Below are 10,173 nucleotides of genomic sequence, written 5' to 3' on the forward strand. Positions count from 1 at the left end.
TTTCATTCCAATCACATCTATGTTGCAGAAAATTAGCTAACCCCATTTCCTCAAATCTATCCACTAGGTCAGTCATGACAGGATGTGATCGCATATACCCCAGGTCAATAGTTTTGATGTTTGAACACAGTTTTCTTAACTAGATGACCGAAGTAAGCATCTTGTTGTACCTTGGTGCTGAAAAAGAGGATGTTGGTGTCACGAGGCATGGCGAACTGATTCACTGCTCTAGCATTTGCATAGCTTTCAGCAGTCCACTGTCGGCTAGGAAGATCTAGCCCCATCAAAGCAGTAATATCATCTTCAGAATCCTCTAAGTCCTCCTCTGAAGATTCATCACCAACACCACCCACTGATGATGCTGCAGCCATCTCACTAGGATGAGGATCATAGTCCGAGTCATCTGAATTATCACCATCCCTTTGCCTCTTTGATGTTCCAGCCTTCTTGATTTTTGAGGTGAAAGCTTTGAAAATTTTCCGAGGTGGCCTGGGATCAAGAATTGACCATAAGAACAATCACAAAAGGAAGAAATCCAATCCATAATCATACAAGTCAATTCTGATTATTTCTGAAAAAAATTTGCCACCGGCGGACCGTCCGCGTGACACAGGCGGACCGTCCGCTACCAGACGCGGACCGTCCGCCTACTAACAGCGGACCGTCCGCGACACATCTGTTCAGCACATGAACACAGCAGGCGCCCCAACTTTGATCCATCCACATTTTGAGTTTAGATACAAATCCACCAACCGAATTAATACTACACCATCTCCTCATCACTAGGAACAAAGTGCCCCAACTATTTGCAAGAATCCATGGCCCAAAAATAGATCGGAGCAACTAACCCTAACTCTTTCCAATGAGTAAATCCAAGAATAAGAGTTAGGGATTCATCGAAATACCGAGAGGACATGATGAAGAATCACAAGAAGAGTCCGGGGATGTGCTCGGACTGTCCGCGAATCACGCCAAAAATCCTTGACCTTGAAGTCTTCCCCACGTGCTTGAGAGAGAAAGAGAGAGAGCCTTTGGAGAGGATGACTCGGGTTGGTGAGAGGAGAGAAAGGAACAGCCCAATATAAGGCAACACTGGTCGGGCCCCATCTTTCTGTCAGGTGGCGGACCGTCCGCTATTTCCAGGCGGACCGTCCGCTTCAAAAATTTTGTTGTTGACATCAGTTCTGCAGAGCGTCTGGTGATCAGTCCAGATGACCCGCGGACCGTCCGCCTCTTACAGGCGGACCGTCCGCTTCAAAACACTGTGGCCCAAAATAACATTGCAGTCCCTCTGGTGATCGTTTCACATGACCTGCGGACCGTCCGCCAGTTACACGCGGACCGTCCGCTTCATAACTTCTGCGGCCCAAAACAAGTTGCAGTGTCTCTGTTGAACTAACCTCATAAACCGAGGACCGTCCGCCTCTTACCCGCGGACCGTCCGCTGAACCAAATTTCAATCTGTTCAGTATTCAGCCAATTTTCACAATTCCAACTTCAATATGGGATCATTGCTCATATAAAAATCTAAAAATTTCAAATCTTGCATGAAACCTTCCAAACTCTCATATGAGCAAGTTATAACAAGAATTTGAAAATAAATCGAGTGAAATCATGAAAAGTCATAAACGGCTCAAAAAATCCCACAAAAATTCAGAAAATTGAAACAAGGAAAACATGGAAGAACCATATGTCACATGTGCTAGTTTTCAAGCCACATTTGAGAAGTCAATGATGTTCAACTCATTTCTCAACTTGCAAAACCGAGATTCATCCAAGGGCTTAGTGAATATATCGGCTAATTGATCATCCGTGCCAATACCATCAATCTTGATATCGCTCTTGTTCACATGGTCTCTAAGAAAATGATGACGGATATCAATATGCTTGGTTCTTGAATGTTGAACCGGATTAGTAGCAATCTTCACGGCACTTTCATTATCACACAACAAGAGAATTTCATCAAATTTCACACCATAGTCAAGAAGAGTTTGCTTCATCCATAACAATTGTGCACAACAACTTCCGGCCGAAATATATTCCGCTTCGGCGGTTGAGAGAGCCACGGAATTTTGTTTCTTTGAAGACCAAGAGACAAGCGATCTTCCAAGAAATTGACAACCACCGGAAGTGCTCTTCCTATCAACCTTGCACCCCGCATAGTCCGAATCCGAGAATCCAACCAAATCAAAGTGAGCGCCTTTAGGATACCATAAACCAATATTAGGAGTATATTTCAAGTATCTCAAAATCCTTTTGACGGTGGTCAAATGACATTCTCTAGGTGCGGCTTGAAATCGTGCACACATGCAAACACTAAACATGATATCGGGCCTAGATGCGGTCAAATAAAGCAAGCTACCAATCATAGAGCGGTAAAGCTTTTGGTCAACCGGGTTACCTCCCTCATCTAGGTCAAGATGCCCATTGGTAGCCATAGGAGTCTTGATTGGTTTTGCATCTTCCATACCAAATTTCTTCAAGATATCCTTTACATATTTTGATTGACACACAAAGGTGCCTTCCTTGAGTTGCTTGATTTGAAGTCCAAGAAAGAAACTCAATTCACCGATCATGGACATTTCAAATTCCCTAGACATCATTTCACCAAATTCCTCACAAAAACTTGGGTTAGTTGAGCCAAAGATAATATCATCAACATAAATTTGACAAACAAACAAATCCTTACCAATGGTTTTAGTGAACAAGGTGGTGTCAACCTTACCAATTTTGAATCCCTTGGAAATAAGAAAATCTCTCAATCTTTCATACCAAGCTCGTGGAGCTTGCTTCAAACCATAAAGAGCTTTAGAGAGCTTATATACATGATTTGGTTTCTTGGGATCTTCAAAACCGGGAGGTTGCTCAACAAAAACAAGTTCACTAATTTTGCCATTTAAGAAAGCACTTTTCACATCCATTTGAAAAAGTTTTATGTTGTGAGAACAAGCATAAGCTAATAAGATTCTAATAGCTTCTAGTCTAGCAACGGGGGCAAAAGTTTCACCGAAATCCAAACCTTCGACTTGAGTGAAGCCTTGAGCCACCAATCTTGCCTTGTTTCTCACAACCAATCCATCTTCATTTTGCTTGTTTCTAAAAACCCATTTAGTGCCAATGACATTATAATTTCTAGGCCTCTCAACTAAATCCCAAACTTGATTCCGGGTGAAATTGTTTAATTCTTCATGCATAGCATTCACCCAATCCGGATCTCTCAATGCATCATCTACACGGTTAGGTTCAAGAAAAGATACAAAGGAATAATGTTCACAAAATGAAGCGATGCGAGATCGAGTTTGGACACCCTTACTAATATCACCCATGATTTGATCCACGGGGTGATCCTTTGCAAGAATATGATGTGTCCTTTGAGGAACAACGGGTTCTTGAGTTGATGGGGAAGTTGCACTTGAAGAACCAACTTGATCTTGTACTTGAGGATCATCATTACTAGAATCTTGTACAACTTGTTGTGCTTGATCATTTGAGATAGAAGTTGAAGGATTAACTCTAATAGAGATAGAATGACCATCATCACCTTCATCTTCTTCTCTTGGTCTAACATCACCAATTGACATATTTTTCATAGCATTTCTTAAGCCATCACTTCTCACATCATCAAGATTTTCTCGTTCACTATGAGACCCATTTGTTTCATCAAATTCAACATCATATGCTTCTTCAACAATGCCATGCGTTTTATTATAGACCCGATAAGCCTTGCTACAAGATGAATACCCAAGAAGAAAACCCTCATCACATTTGCTTTGGAACTTTGATAACCGAGTTCCCTTCTTGAGAATATAGCATTTGCAACCAAATACTCTAAAATATGATATATTTGGTTTCCTTCCAATGAGCAACTCATATGGGGTCTTGTTATGGAATCTATGGCAATACAATCTATTAGATGCATGACATGCCGTGTTGATAGCTTCGGCCCAAAAACTATCGGAAACATTGTATTCGGAGAGCATTGATCTTGCCATATCAATCAAGGTTCTATTTTTCCGCTCAACAAGACCATTTTGTTCCGGAGTATATTTGGTTGAAAATTCATGTTTGATTCCTTTCTCATCACACCATTCTTCAACTCTTGTATTTTTAAATTCACTTCCGTTATCACTCCTCACTTTCTTCACCTTGAGTTCAAATTCATTTTCGGCCCTTGTCAAGAATTTCTTGAATATATCATAAGTATCGGCTTTGTCATGAAGAAAGAAAACCCAAGTATACCTTGAGTAATCATCCACTACAACAAGACAATAGCAATTTCCACCAATACTTCTATATGTTGTAGGACCAAATAAATCAATATGCAATAATTCCAATGGTCTTTCGGTTGACATGACACTCTTAGAGGGATGACCATTTGCAACTTGCTTTCCGGCTTGACATGCACTACATAATTTATCTTTCTCAAACTTTACATTCTTCAAGCCAACTACTAAATCATGCTTTATAAGACGGTTGAGTTGTTTCATGCCAACATGACCAAGTCTTCTATGCCATAACCAACCCAAAGATGATTGAGTGAACAAACATGTAGACAAGTTTGCCTCTTTAGTAGCAAAATCCACAAGATATACATCCTCATATCTAAACCCCGTAAAGATGTGATTTAGTCCATCCAAGCTAGTTACTACAACATCATCTTTAGTAAAACTACACTTATATCCAAAATCACAAAGTTGAGTGACCGCTAAGAGATTAAACTTGAGAGAATCCACCAATAAAACATTTGAAAGAGAATGGTCACTTGAGATTGAAATCGTACCAACACCTTTGACTTTGCCTCGGCTATTGTCACCAAAGATGATATCACTATAGCCATCCACATTCTCATTTAGAGAGGAGAACATCATTGGATCTCCGGTCATGTGTTGAGTGCATCCACTATCAAGCACCCAATGTCTTCCTCCGGACTTGTAATTTACCTACAACAAAGAGACAACTCTTTTAGGTACCCAAACTTTCTTGGGTCCTTGAACGTTAGTGACCAAGACTTTTGGCACCCAAATGGCATTCTTTTTAGCACCATCTATAGGTATTCCAACAAATTTTGCACTAACATTGCCATTTGAATTTCTCATAAGAATGTAACTAGAATCAAAGGATATGACTTTCATGTTGGTGCAATTCTTCTCAACATGACCAACCTTCTTGCATTTTTCACAATATGACTTACCACTATTCTTCACAAAAGTGGTTTTGGTGTGCACAAAAGCCTTCTTCCCTTTCTTAGAAATATATCCAACACCTTGCTTGTTCAAAGTGAACTTTTGACTTGCCCAACAATGATTAAACATGGCTCTACTATCATAGCACTTTCTCAAATCATTAGTCAAGCAAGTAACCTCTTTCTTTAACAAATCATTTTCCATAATAAGAGATTCATTGCAAGATGAGTCATCAATTTTGGTGCAAGAGGAACTAGTTGAACTAGAATCGCAAGGTTTATCATCAATTAAGTCACAACTCACACCAATGCTCAATGTTGCTTTTCTTTCATGATTAAGTAGGGCATTGTGAGCTTCCTCAAGCTTCTCATGAGTTTCTTTGAGATTCTCATGTGAAGTCTTTAGCTCCTCATAGGAATCTTGAAGAGAAGTAAATTTCAACTTCAATTCCTTTAACTTTGCCTTTTCTTTAGTCATGAATTCATCGGCATCATTTAGCATTTCAACAAGATCATCATATGAAAGTTCATCAAGTTCATCATCTTGTTGTACCTTTGCACCACCCTTTGCCATAAGACAATGTGGTGTAGAGAAGAGTGATGGAGCCTCCTTGATGGCGATCCCGGCAACTCCCTTGGATGGCTTGTCATCATCATCATCATCATCATCATCGGAGCTTGCATCGGAATCCCACTCAACAAAATAAGCTTGACCATTCTTCTTCTTCTTGATGAACTTCTTCTTCTTCTTTTCATCATTTTTCTTGTCCTTCTTGTCATTTTTCTTGTTTGGACAATTGACACTAATATGACCCATTTCACCACATTGAAAGCATGTCTTGTTCACAAAAGGATTTTTTCTTGATGATTGACCTTTCTTGCCAAAGTTCTTCTTGTTCATCATTCTATTGAATCTCTTGACAAAGAGAGCCATCTCTTCATCCGATTCTTCTTCTTGACACTCACTTTCTTCCTCCATTTTGCTATCTTGAGCTTTGAATGCCACACTTTTCTTTTTCATATCAATTTCTCCCCCATGAGCTTCATCTTGAGATTTCTTGAACATGTCATGAGTGAGAACCTCTCCCAATATTTGTGTAGGAGTTGCGGTCTTCACATTTGACCTTACAAGCAAGGTCACAATTGTATCATATCTCTCCGGAAGGCATCTAAGAAATTTGTGGTTGAAATCCGCATCCGGTACCTCAAATCCAAGTCCCTTGAGGTCATTCACAATGTCATTTAGCCGGTTGAACATCTCGGCTATACTCTCATCCTTCTTCATGGTAAATTCACTAAAATTGCCCTTAAGCAAATATAACTTGGCCTCTTTCACACTTGATGTGCCCTCATGAATTTCCATGAGCTTTTCCCATATGTCATGAGCATTTGTGAGACTCTTGACTCTATTAAATTCGGTCACACCAAGGGCACTAAAGAGCACATTGACCCCTTGATCATTGAGTATCTCATTTTCCTCTTCTAGGGGTGACAAATTTTTTGAATCTAAAATGACATATCCATCATTTACCACTCTCCATAGCTTTCTACTCATGGCTTTGATATGAGCCGACATCCTAGTCTTCCAATAATCATAATTATTCCCATCAAAGAACGGTGGCTTCCCAACATGAATTCCATTATCACTAGTCATTGTTCTACTCCAAGATGGTTAAATCCGCAATTAATGGAGTACTTAGCTCTGGTACCACTTGTAGGATCAAGAACACCGACTAGAGGGGGGTGAATAGGCGGTTTAAAAACTAAAACTCACAACACTAGAGAAAATTTAATTAGTAACACAAGAGAGTCCTATGTCATGCTACTACAATCTCTAAAAGGTTTGCAACCTAGGGTGACAAGATACAATTCAAGCTCTAATAAATTAAATTGCTCAAAGTAAAACAAAGATAAAAAGAGCAAGAGAGACAACCAAGCTTGACACACAAATTTATCCCGTGGTGTCGATGACTTGCCGGTCACCCCTAATCCACGTTGAGGTGGATTCCAAGAATTAACCGCTCCTCTATCAAGAACCTCTTGATCTTGAGCCGGCTAGAAGCAAGGAACCACTCCACACCTCGATTTCACTAGAGTTGCTCTTCACCACTCCGGCAAGGTGAGCACAAAACCTCTCACAACCGAAATCGGGGCTTCTCAACAATCCCCTTCAAGAAGCTCCACGAAGTCACCTTCTCCAAGCCGTCTAGGGAGCGGCAACTCCCAAGAGTAACAAGTCAATGATCCTTGCTTGAAGATTCCCTAGTGCCACAAAGCTCAAACTCTAAATGCAATGCACTAGGAAGCACTCTCACTCTCAAAAATGCAAATCCTTAGCAAGTGTGTGAGAGAGAGGGATGTCTTAGCCCTAGAGAGTCAAGAATGCTGTTCAAATGGCCAAGAGAGACACCCAAGTGCCGGGCAAAGGGTATATATAGACATCCCATCAAAAACTAGCCGTTACAGTCTTTTCTGCGAGATCGCGGACCGTCCGGTTTCAAAAACCGGACCGTCCGCAGTTATAAACCAGAGAGTCAGAGAGCATTTAATGCGTGTCAGAACTAGCCGTTACAGCCCCGGCGGACCGTCCGCCACAAACCAGCGGACCGTCCGCAGTTAAGAGTTCCACAACTCCAGAGACATGAGGGTCTCTGGAACACTCCTGGAATTAGCCTGCGGACCGTCCGCCACCAAGGGGCGGACCGTCCGCCGTTCAACCTAGAGGAACAAGCAGAGACAACAATGTTTCTGGATCAATTTATCAGAGTGCCTGCGGACCGTCCGCACCACAGAAGCGGACCGTCCGCGGGCCACACAAATTAGACAGACCAGAGAACATCCTTTCTGGAACGAGAAAGAGTTACAGTGGCGGACCGTCCGCCCAGGAGGACCGGACCGTCCGCCAGCCACCAGATAAACTCTCTAAGCCTTTCTGGAACGGTAGCGGACCGTCCGCACCCAAGGGGCGGACCGTCCGCTCTTGAGCAGTCAGCACTCAAATAAGTTCTTTTTCAAAAACCCGGCAAAGCGTAGTTAGCCCTCATGCATGCATTAGATATTTTGAGCAAAATGGCACTAGAGACCTGTCAAGCACGAGTACATGACCCCTCTTGATAGTACGGCTATCTATCCAACAAATCCGGTCACTTATCATCCACTAAGCACCTTGTGACCGGTAAAATTCAAAAGACCCTATTTTATACCTTTGCCTTGAGCCCAAACTTTTCTCATCGTCTCCAGAAATCCACACGTTCGCAAATAACTCTTATTCATCCGTGGATCAACCTATACTCATTTTCTCAAAAAGAATTGTTAATCCACAAACCGTTGTCATTAATTACCAAAACACGAATTAGGGGCCTAGATGCTTTCAACGGGGAGGGTCCGGAGACCACGGTCCCAGCTGTCAGACCCGGGCCGTATGCCACGTCCCCCAGAAGGCAAAAGGGGAGATTACGAATTGCGAGACGCCAAGGGCCTGGACACCCTAGCAGGAGGTACCCCTGTCTATATGTACCGACAGATGGACTCATAGGGACTCTTGATGTTGAGGAGAAGGCGAGAGCAAAGGATATACGTGGGAAAAGAGTTGTTGGTGCTTCTAGCGCTAATCTTGTTCAAAAGAACAACTCCCACGAGAACAAGAAAACGCCACCGCAGAACCAACCAAATACTAAGCAGACAACCACTTTTAAGAAGAAGAAGAAGAAGAAGGGAGCTTGCTATGTGTGTGCTAGTACGGAACACTTTGTTGCAAAATGTTCGAACCGCAAAGGCAACGACTCCGCCAACATGGTCATTAGCGAGCCTGGAGGAACATCGGGGTACGGTAATTTATTACCTACTGTTCTTTCAGTCTTTGGTTCACCCGAATGGTGGGTTGACACTGGTGCTAATATTCATGTTTGTGCTGATGCTTCTTTGTTCTCTTCTTACCAGACCGGCAGGACTACATCCTTGCTGATGGGGAACGGATCGCATGCGCGTGTTCTTGGTGTTGGTACGGTAAATCTGAAGTTTACTTCGGGGAAGACCATGCAGCTGAAGAACGTGCAGCATGTCCCCACCATCAAGAAGAATCTAGTCAGCGGCTCTCTTCTGTGTAGAGATGGTTTTAAATTAGTCTTTGAGTCTCATAAATGTATCTTGTCTAAGTTTGGTACTTTTGTTGGAAAGGGTTATGAAAGTGGAGACTTGTTCTGTCTTTGTTTGTCAGATGTTTCTAATAAAGTTGCATACAATGTTATTAATGTTGATGAAACAAATATTTGGCATTCGAGGCTTTATCACATTAATTTTGGTTGTATGATGCACTTAGCTAATTTGAGCTTAATTTCAAAGTTTACTTTTATCAAAAATTCTAAGTGTCATGTATGTGTTGAATCAAAACAAACTCGTAAGCCTCATAAGACCGCGGAGGCAAGGAGCTTGGCACCCTTAAAATTAATTCATTCCGATTTGTGCGAAATGAATGGAGTGTTGACAAAAGGTGGTAAAAAATATTTCATCACTTTGATTGATGATAGTACTAGATTTTGTTACATCTATTTGTTGAAGTCAAAAGATGAAGCTTTACACTAATTTAAAATCTATAAAGCTGAAGTAGAAAACCAACTTGAGAGAAAGATCAAAAGAGTTAGGTCAGATCGTGGTGGTGAGTATTTCTCAAATTTATTTACTTTATTCTGCGAGGAACATGGTATTATTCATGAGAGGATGCCTCCCTATTCACCTCAGTCAAATGGGGTTGCCGAAAGAAAGAACCGCACTCTAACGGATTTGGTTAACGCCATGTTAGATACAGCGGGACTTTCCAAGGAATGGTGGGGTGAGTCTATATTGACTGCATGTCATGTTGTAAACCGTGTTACTACAAAGAATAAAGAGATAACTTTATTCGAGGAATGGGAGAAGAAAAGGCCAACACTGTCATACTTACGTACATGGGGTTGTTTGGTAAAAATGAGTGTGCCAATAACCAAGAAACATAA

This window comes from Panicum hallii, chromosome 7 (assembly GCF_002211085.1).
Source record: "Panicum hallii strain FIL2 chromosome 7, PHallii_v3.1, whole genome shotgun sequence".
Lineage (NCBI taxonomy): Eukaryota > Viridiplantae > Streptophyta > Magnoliopsida > Poales > Poaceae > Panicum > Panicum hallii.